Raw genomic sequence first — 9,409 nt, forward strand, 5'->3', positions numbered from 1 at the left:
CCTGTGGTCCGCTGAAAGGTTTGATCTTTGTTAAGTATTGTGAATGCAGATTTCAATAATGGGGTGAAAGCTGAGGAAGTTATGGCTGAAATTTTGGCTAAAGATGACAGCTCCAGGTTTCATGTTGCACAAAGCAGTCGAAGGGATTAAACCAACAAAGCCTGCTCAAAAGTATTGAGTTTCCAAAAGTGTAATCTTCCTATCTGTGATTCACACTCCTAGGATGGGGAGGATTCCTCATTTACTTTGACTTTGCCATATTAATCTTACTTTACAAATACATGCGGTGATTTATATCATGTTTAATTAACTGATTGAGGGCTCTAGTGGTAAAAATGGCATCGCATTAAGCTCTGTCCGTATGGCAAATTCGAATCACATCTTTAGCCTTGCAAGAACAAAATATCCCGAGAGTCACTGATGACAGGATGTAGGAATTGAAATCAGGTCCCTCCTGTTGTTTGAGAATCCAGGGAGGGTGCCTGCCATATGCCCGTCACTTCCAGGGGGGGAAATGACAGGATAAAAGAAAGGAAGGCTATAGTTCTTCCAATATGTTCAAATCTCAGATGAAAATTATTGTGCAGCCGTGCTGTACAGAGGCCAAGATTCACATGAAAGTGCATCCCAAACTTTGCAGAGAGCTTCATACAGAGGGTTTTGTGATGTTTCGATTTGTTTTTTTGTTTTGTTTTACTTACTTATTTTTTTCTGAAATGGCTACCAGTGTTTTTCAGAACTGATAGATGAAAATGCTGTGGTTTGGAGCTGAATACAATAAGCAGCGAAATAAAAAAATAAAATAAAAAAGGGAATTCTTATCCAATAAAATATATGTGCACCGTGTGACTCAGTAAAAAGCAAATTAGGTTTGACTGCTAAAAACCACATACTGGGATACCAGTTTCAAAGTTAGCATTTTTGGAAGTGGAAGTTGTCTAATATTTCTCTTCAAAAATCTGTGGTGATTATTTATGACATCTAAAGAAAAAATGTAAATTAACTGCTGATTTCCTCCAAATAATTTCTTTGAAATTTTAAAATGCATTCTGAATGATTTTAGTAAGACAGCATAATAAAAGTTTGAAAAGAAGCCAAAAAATCAGTCTCTCTCCTTAACATGACGATTCACATGTTTGTCCAAACTCTTTTACTGATTCATTATTTGCATGCCTTGATATTATTATAATCATTTTATACCTTAATCTTGTATCCTGAATTTCACTTAATATTTTATTTCACATTTGCCCTACAGTTAGCTGTCCATAATTTTTATTGAGTACATAATATTTCACCAAATTAATGTTATTATTTTTCTAAACATGCTTCCATTGTTAGATACTAAAACACCTTCTGACATTTATTATAAATAACATTAGAAAGACAATTTTATACATATGGCTCTTTTTTAATATTTTGAATGATTTCCTTATGATAGTTTCCTCATCTATCTATATAGGTAGATTCCCTACCCATAAATTTCTTTAAACAATGTTTAAGTAAAGAAATTTTTCTTCCAAGGGCAAGTGGACAACAAAGCATTCTGTGAGGTATCACTACATAGAAAATCTTTCCTCTCTGTGGAATATAAAAACAAACAAACAAAAAAAGAAATTCAAACTCATAGAAACAGAATGAAAAAGTGCCACAGGCTGGGGGAAGGCAAACATAGGGAGAGGTTGGTAAAAAGGTACAAACTTTCAGCTAGAAGATGAATAAGGTCTGAGAATCTAGTGTAAAACGTGGTGACTATAGTTGAGGACATTGTATTGTATAATTGATTTTTGCCAAGGAAATAGAACTTAAATGTTCTCACAAATAAGTGAGTGGACGAATGAATGAATAAGTGAAGTGACAGATGTGTTAATTAACTAGATGGGGGAAATCCTTTCACAATGCATATGTATATCAAATCATCATGATGTACACTTTAAGTATCTTACAATTAAATTTGTTAATTGTGCTTCTATAAAGCTGAAATCTAAAAAAGAAGTTAAAATCTTACCTGAAGTTAACACACAATCCAAGGATGATGGCCTCCTTTTTGTAGCAAAGCACTGGCAACATTCAAAAAGCATTTCAAGTCCATGTTGTGTCCTTCCCTGCTGCGTAAAAGAAGGGTACAATAACAATGAAACAAAATCAGAATTTCCTACTTTATTTTCCTCACCATTTACTATTTCTCTCTAGAAATAAAAGTGTCCCTTTAAGTATAAAGTTTTGAAAATTTACAACTTTCCTAGGGAGTATTGCAAATAGATTATTAGACCAGAACACAGTTAACTTTTTCAAATGGCCATTATTTTAGTTATACCTGAAGTGTGGTCCTAATAATTAATAATCCTAGATGTTTTCATGGCATTAATTCAGAATATGATGAATTGGGTAAGTTAGGCAATATATTTTAACTAAAACTACTTTGGATTTTGACAAGAAATTCAAACTTTTCAACTGTGGTCTGTAACGGCACAGGCAGCTTGTAAAAAGAATAATCACTTCAACTTTTTCAACTTCCTGAAATCACTCAAAATAGAGTAGTTCAAGATTGTTTCATTTGGAAGTAATAAGTTCTAAAACACGGTGTGCTGCAGTACATTTTAATTATTGGTTTCCATTCTCAATGTACTAGATTTTAATTAACCATCCCTTGTGTATTTGTTTCCAAAATATGTATAAACCCAAAACTGTTATTTGCAACCTTTTATCAAAAAATTATCTGATTTATTTAATTTGGTCTACAATTTCAGTTCAAGTTCAGTTCAAGTCTGTATTAGGGTTCAAATGACATTTAAACCCTAGGTTTAAAAATCATTTTGGAGGCCAGAAGTGCATTCCTCTTTAGATGGCTTGTTCCAGTTGATATCATTATTGGTCAGGTAATGTGACATCTTTTGTTTCCCAAGTTTATTCCTTTCAAAGACATCTACGTCTTCTGCACAGTTTAAATACAAAAGATAAACACTCCCTATGAGGCACTGGAAGGAGAAGCAATTAATGTGAATTTGATAAAACATAATGTAGTGGACTGACAGTAAAAAGGCTATGCTTATTTGATTGTTGACTAGTTTTGTCTTTAAATAATGGTCTTCTTTTGGCATTTAATGTATATTTGTTCGCAATAAACATAATTTATGAATATTTTAACACATGTGTACTCAGTGGGGTGGATTATCATACTGATATAAATAGAATTAATGAGCAGTCAACCTGCCACATGTCATGACATATGACAGGGCAGCTAGAGCACAGAAATAATTCTTGTAGTTTCATAATAAGGCTTTTTTCTTAGTTCGACTTTTTAAAACTACTAACAACCTTTATTTTCCTTGTATTTGGGAGTCTGGTTCACCAACTAGGAAGCAGAATTCAGGTTTTACTACAAGAACCTACTTTTTAACATTCAAACCACTATTTTCTTGCCTTCTTCAGGACATAATAAATATACTTTCACAAATTAACACTATTCAGCCAAATTTCAGAGAATAGGTCACAGACTGACAATCATTTTGCCCATTTCAACTAAAAAAAAAAAAGTCAATATATTCTTCTTCTTTTCATTTTGTGGCAATAGTATGATCACGCCCAGCTGCTGATGCCGGATACCAGATCTTTACAAGAACAAGAACCTTCTAAATGCTCCTAAATTCGAAAACAAATCTGATGGGCATATCGCCTGGATAAAATTGTCCTGAAGAAAACATCTTCTTAGCCAGTTATTTGCTCTCCTTGCTCACAAAGCAACAATCTGTTAAGCGTGCCTAATAAGATTTTTTTTTTTTTTTTTTTTTTTTTTTTTACGGAATAAACCCAGTGATCTAAAGCCACCTCTTCAAACAGTAGGTATGGGGGTGAACAGAGGCATGCAAAATCTTCAGTTTAACCATACTTCATTTGACAAAGAATTATTTTCATGAGGAGGCAAATTGAAATTTAAGATTAACCTTTATTTTCTTTTATTATTTTTATAGCTTGATTATGGGTAAAAATGGGAAAAATTAAACCAGCACTGCATTGTCTAGATGATCTGGCAGGAGGAAAGCCTTGGCAAAGATATTATGCCATGACTTTTTAGAGACACAGATGGCAGGGTTGCAGCCTTTATTCCTCTTATCCTTTATTTTCAAAGGGAATATTCAAAGCTTTTTGCCTCCACCAACCCTCCACCCCTACCTTCACATTTAAAACCACTGACTTCCCAAACCAAAACTCTGTCCTAAAACTGGCAAGACCCAGGATACTTTAGGGAAATGACTGAACGGGATGCCATGCTTCTGGTCATCTGTCAAAGGAGAGGACTGCACTCTATGGGGCTGGGGGCTGATGAACTTCTCTGGAGTGACTCCCTTGGGGAAATCCAGCACTTTCACCGGCAAAGAAAATGGGCACCACCTAGTGCTTTTTTGATGCAAAGGCTGTTTGTGCTGGTGTGGATTTGAGTGGGCATGCGTTGGGTGGCTGACCTCTACAAAGGAAAAAAGAAAGGAGTCGCTTGGTTCCAACCTCTATATCCAAAAAAAAAGAAAAAAACAAAGAAAAGAACAGAAGCAAGTGACAATCTTAAGACAAATGAATTCAGTGCTTCCACATCAGGGATCTCCTTAGGACTGTTTTTCATTTTTTTTTTTTAAATGGTTGTTGGTCTGTTCACGAGAAATAACATTTTTACTTACTAAGATGCTAATTTCCCCTGTATCATTTTTGCCTCTTCATTTCTTCTGCTGTTAACTTGACAGAATTTCTAAGAATTTTCATTTCATCAAAGTGAAAAAGCAGGGCACGCCATCCCACCCTCCCAAATCTATTCTAATAAGGAGCCTGTCTGGAGTTCTCCTAACACAACAAATAGCTTTTATGAAAAATGGTTTGTAGCACAAAATCTTTTGCAACGCAATAAGATCAAGTTAACCCTCATGCCTCTAGGAAAAAGCCTTGGAAGTTTTATCTGATTGGCAAAATGGACCCAGATATGAGTTCAAGGATTGAGTACACTTTGATGAAATTTCATCGCAATGAAGTCTGATTATCTGAATGACTGCTTAAGCCCTTTAAAAAATAACTCAGAGAAGCACTGTATTTTTTTGTTGGGAAAACAAATGGTCCTGCAGGGAATAGTAGCTCTTCCCTATACTAATAGCTATTCCATACTGTTTGCTTTTTCTACAACACTTTGCTTACCACTATTGTTCTAAAAAAAAAAAAATAAATAACGATGATGATGATTTCTCTGTTGCTAAAGGTGAATAGTTCTGCAATAAAATTAGAAACCTTAGTACAGGCATGGTGGAGGGTAGATATAGGAAAAATGAGTAACCTGCTACATATAACCAGATTAAAAGGGCCTGCTACACATCCAGGAACTAACTAGCCAACTTTGAACTCATTAAGGATCTGCTTATCCGATATGTTGCACAACAGAAACCAGACAGAAAACAGACTTCGAAGAAACAGACAAAAATGATTATAATTGCTCTCCGGTAAGAGCTCAGTGTCTGTGCTAAGCAACCTGGGTATAAAGGAATGAAGGAAGCAAAACCCCAGATTCTGAACTTTTCTCCTTTGCCTTCAGCAAAATCCCCCCGTTATAAGATGGTGATAACATTACTTAGAGACAGCACTTGGCAACTGTATTATGAACTAAGTTAAAAAATCTAAAGCACTCTCATATCTTTAGCCATTTTATTGTCATAATTTGAGACATTAGATAAGTGATTTCTTTAAATTTTAAAATTTATAACACAGGAAAAAAAAATCTTAAAATGTGTTTCTTCTACAAGCAGCAAGAAAAAAAATAAAATGAGCTGATCTCTTTGGGATTTCTCTGGTACTAAAAATATATATGTTGAGGTTTATAACTAAAGAGAAGATCTTGTCTTGACAGATTTAAGATGCACATGAACTGATCAGAAGAAGCCATGGGTGTGGCTGAGCCTGTGTTTTTCCATATGTGTACCTATGGGATTAAAGAGGAAGGTGGCTATCGTAATCACCTTTTACATGAAAGTAGTATCACATTTTGCATTCGAGTTGAATTCTTCTACTATCAATATCACTGCCATTCTGGTCAGCCTCATAAACAAACAGACAAAATCTTGCTTTTTTATTTCCCTCCCTCTCTGCTCATCCAGCCTCTCCTTTTTTCTCTGGCCTGCTTTCTCTCTCTGAATGCCATAGTTCACACTGAAACCCTCTGGTAATGACAGCCCTGAAGTGATAATGTACTTTCCTGCCTTCCTGTTAACAGTAGCACTTGATCCCACCATGGGTGCCAGCTCAATGGCAGAAGGATGCTTTCGTATATTCTAGAGGTAAAAGGGACCGGTTTGATTTACTGCCTTGACTAACTCAGCAGTTTCACAAAGTTCAGGCACAAAGATAGATGTTGTATTAAAGAAGAAGAAAAGGAAAGAGGAGAGGGAGGAAGAGGAAGAGAAAGGAAGGAAACCAGGAGGGAGGGCAAGAGGAGAATCAGTCTATTTTTTTTGTTATAATTCTGTCAGCAAAACCAAATATGTTTTTTTTTTTTCTTCTCCCTGAGATTCACAGGAACATTCCACACAGTAAATAAGGAGTTAAGGTGAATAATACCAAATAAAAACATGGGACTTGGAGGAAGAAGAAAAAAAAAACCATAAAGGATCTGTTCCTGTGGTAATGTGGGTTCTGTGGAACAGCGATGGTTATCATGAGATAATGCATTTATCTTCTTATTCCCCCTCCTTCACCTCTGACAGGGGCCCGTGGCCTTGGCACACCTGGTCTGGTGACATCTGAGCACCAGTCAGTCAGCTCAGATGCTCAGCGTGCCAGAGTAGTCCACTGTCCTCACACCACCATTTTTTTTTAATTTTTTAAGTTTTATTTATTTTTTAGAGAGAGAGAGACAGAATGTGAGTGGGGGAGAAACAGAGAGAGAGACACACACAGAATCCGAAGCAGGCTCCAGGCTCCGAGCTGTCAGCACAGAGCCCGACGTGGGGCTCGAACCCACGAACCGCGAGATCATGACCTGAGCCAAAGTCAGACGCTTAACCGACTGAGCCACCCAGGCGCCCTGTCACACCAGCATTTTTAATGGATAGTGTGTCATTCTGCTGAGGTAACCCAAACTGAAAACAATCAATCGTTTTAACCAAATATCTGTTATTTTAAGACTAGGCCAGAATGATTTCTTAGCTGTGAACTCAGGAGATTCAATTTGTCGTAGTTTAAATATAATTGATATCCCTTGCTTTAGGACTCCCGTCACTCAATACGCTCCTGGTGTTTCAAGCTTGGATGAATATATAATACATAAAACAGCTGCATCTGTTTGTTGGAAGAGACCTTGTTTGCTAATGCCAGTGCTGCTTTACTCTATGGTTTCATAAGTTCAAGTCCACATGGCAAAGGGGAGGAGGGAGCCTGTGGAAAGAGGCAGGAAAGAAGGGCCACTACTTTGTGAGTGCTTACTATGTTGTAGGCACGGTTCCATGCTTTCTTCCAGATAAGAAGCCAGTTAAGTTAGATATTTGAAGCCAAATCTGTCTTGCTACAGAGCATATGTTTTTCTGCCATACCAATGACCAAAACACAGTGAGAAATACATTCTATGATATAACCCAATACACAAATCCACTACTCAAACAGTTTCATGAAACTTACCTTTATACATGCAGTTTACTCTGATTTTACTCATTCTATTCTATTATAGTTCAATTATTTAAGCTTCTGGTTGCAGTTCCACTAAATTACAACCAAATATTGTAGTCCAACCACAATGTGATAAATGGAGCACCGCACCATGCTGCACTTCAAAATTTTACATTTTATTATGTTGGACTTGGTATCAGGACGGTGACCAAAAGTGTACTTGTAGGTCATGCAGAGAAAGTTCTGTCTATAAGATTTAAATTTTCAAATTTTTAATCTAAGAACTGAGAGTTATTTATTCCCTAAAACTCCTACAAAATTGAATTCGTTGGTAGTCTTCATTTGCTTCTCAAAGGGTCTGTTACTTGGAATAAAAACAATCTAGGAGTGCCTGGGTGGCTCTGTGGGTTAAGCGTCCAACTCCTGATTTTGGCTCAGGTCATGATCTCATAGTTTATGGATCAAGTCCCGTGTTGGGCTCTGTGCTGGGCGTGGAACCTGCTTAAGATTCTCTCTCTCCTGCTGCCCCTCTCCCCTGCTTGCTCTCTCTTTCTCTCTGTCTCTATATCATCTGGTTGGTTTGATGAATGAACTGGTTTTTTTAATAATAAATTATGGCATTAAAAAAAAAAACATTTTGGGGCGCCTGGGTGGCACAGTCGGTTAAGTGTCCGACTTCAGCCAGGTCACGATCTCGCGGTCCGTGAGTTCGAGCCCCGCGTCGGGCTCTGGGCTGATGGCTCAGAGCCTGGAGCCTGTTTCTGATTCTGTGTCTCCCTCTCTCTCTGCCCGTCCCCCGTTCATGCTCTGTCTCTCTCTGTCCCAAAAATAAATAAACGTTGAAAAAAAAATTATGGCATTAAAAAAAAAAACATTTTGTAAGAAATTTCCAGAATATATAATAATAGGTTAGCATGCATTTGCCTGCAAGTAACACAGATTGTAAGCCATAAGGCAATTCTAGTGCTAGGGCTGACTGATTCAGCAGCTTACAGGTGTCACCCAGCACCCAGAGTCTTTCCATCTTTCCACCTTCTCATCCTTCCCCCAGCTTTGCCCTCAGAAAGTTACATAGTTCCAAATTTCATACCTAGACTCCACCGTGAGGAAGCAAAATGTCTCTTCCTCAGGAGTAAATTCAGGCTCCTTAAATCCTAACCAGCATTTTTCTTTGGCTAAAACTGAGCTATATGTTGGTGCCTAAACCAGTCACTGGCAAGAGAAATGGGATCACTGCGATTGGATTAGGAGAGCTCCTCGCCTTGGAAGTAGGTCACCTGCCTTGAGGCACATGGGTCTAGGGACAAGGAAGATGGGGTCCTGTGGGGAAATACATACTGAGTAAGAATGTCTGACACAAAGGTGGAAAATGTTTTGAAGGTTCGGTGAATAGACTATAAAGTAGAACTATTCCTCCTCATTTAATGCATTTAATTTTTCATGAGAATTAGCAAATCTAACAACAAAGAAACATACCTATAAAGAATCCACTCTGCATTTCCTGTTTACTCTGAAATTAACAGGACCCAGTATTTTCATTTACCAGAAAAAAGAACAGTAGGTAGACTAATAAAACAAACATCTGAAAAGTATCAGTTCTCATGAAAATAAACATATACCATTATATTTAATCCACTCATGGCAGCTTGGCATTTGCCAACGACTACAAGGTAAAATGTTACAGAAATGACTACTTCCTACTTTCTGGTTGGATTTATTCTAATTCATTGAACATAATTTCCTGAATGAAAATTTAGCTGCAGTTCTGAAGAACATCCAT

General features: G+C 37.1%; 1 non-coding gene across 1 annotated transcript; it reads right to left on the reverse strand.

The window, feature by feature from the left end:
- Positions 1-6,963: 6,963 nt before the first annotated feature.
- On the reverse strand, positions 6,964-7,048 carry TRNAQ-UUG. Its single transcript has one exon. It is a non-coding gene; the product is annotated as a tRNA-Gln (tRNA).
- Positions 7,049-9,409: the final 2,361 nt, after the last annotated feature.

This window comes from Prionailurus bengalensis, chromosome A3 (assembly GCF_016509475.1).
Source record: "Prionailurus bengalensis isolate Pbe53 chromosome A3, Fcat_Pben_1.1_paternal_pri, whole genome shotgun sequence".
Lineage (NCBI taxonomy): Eukaryota > Metazoa > Chordata > Mammalia > Carnivora > Felidae > Prionailurus > Prionailurus bengalensis.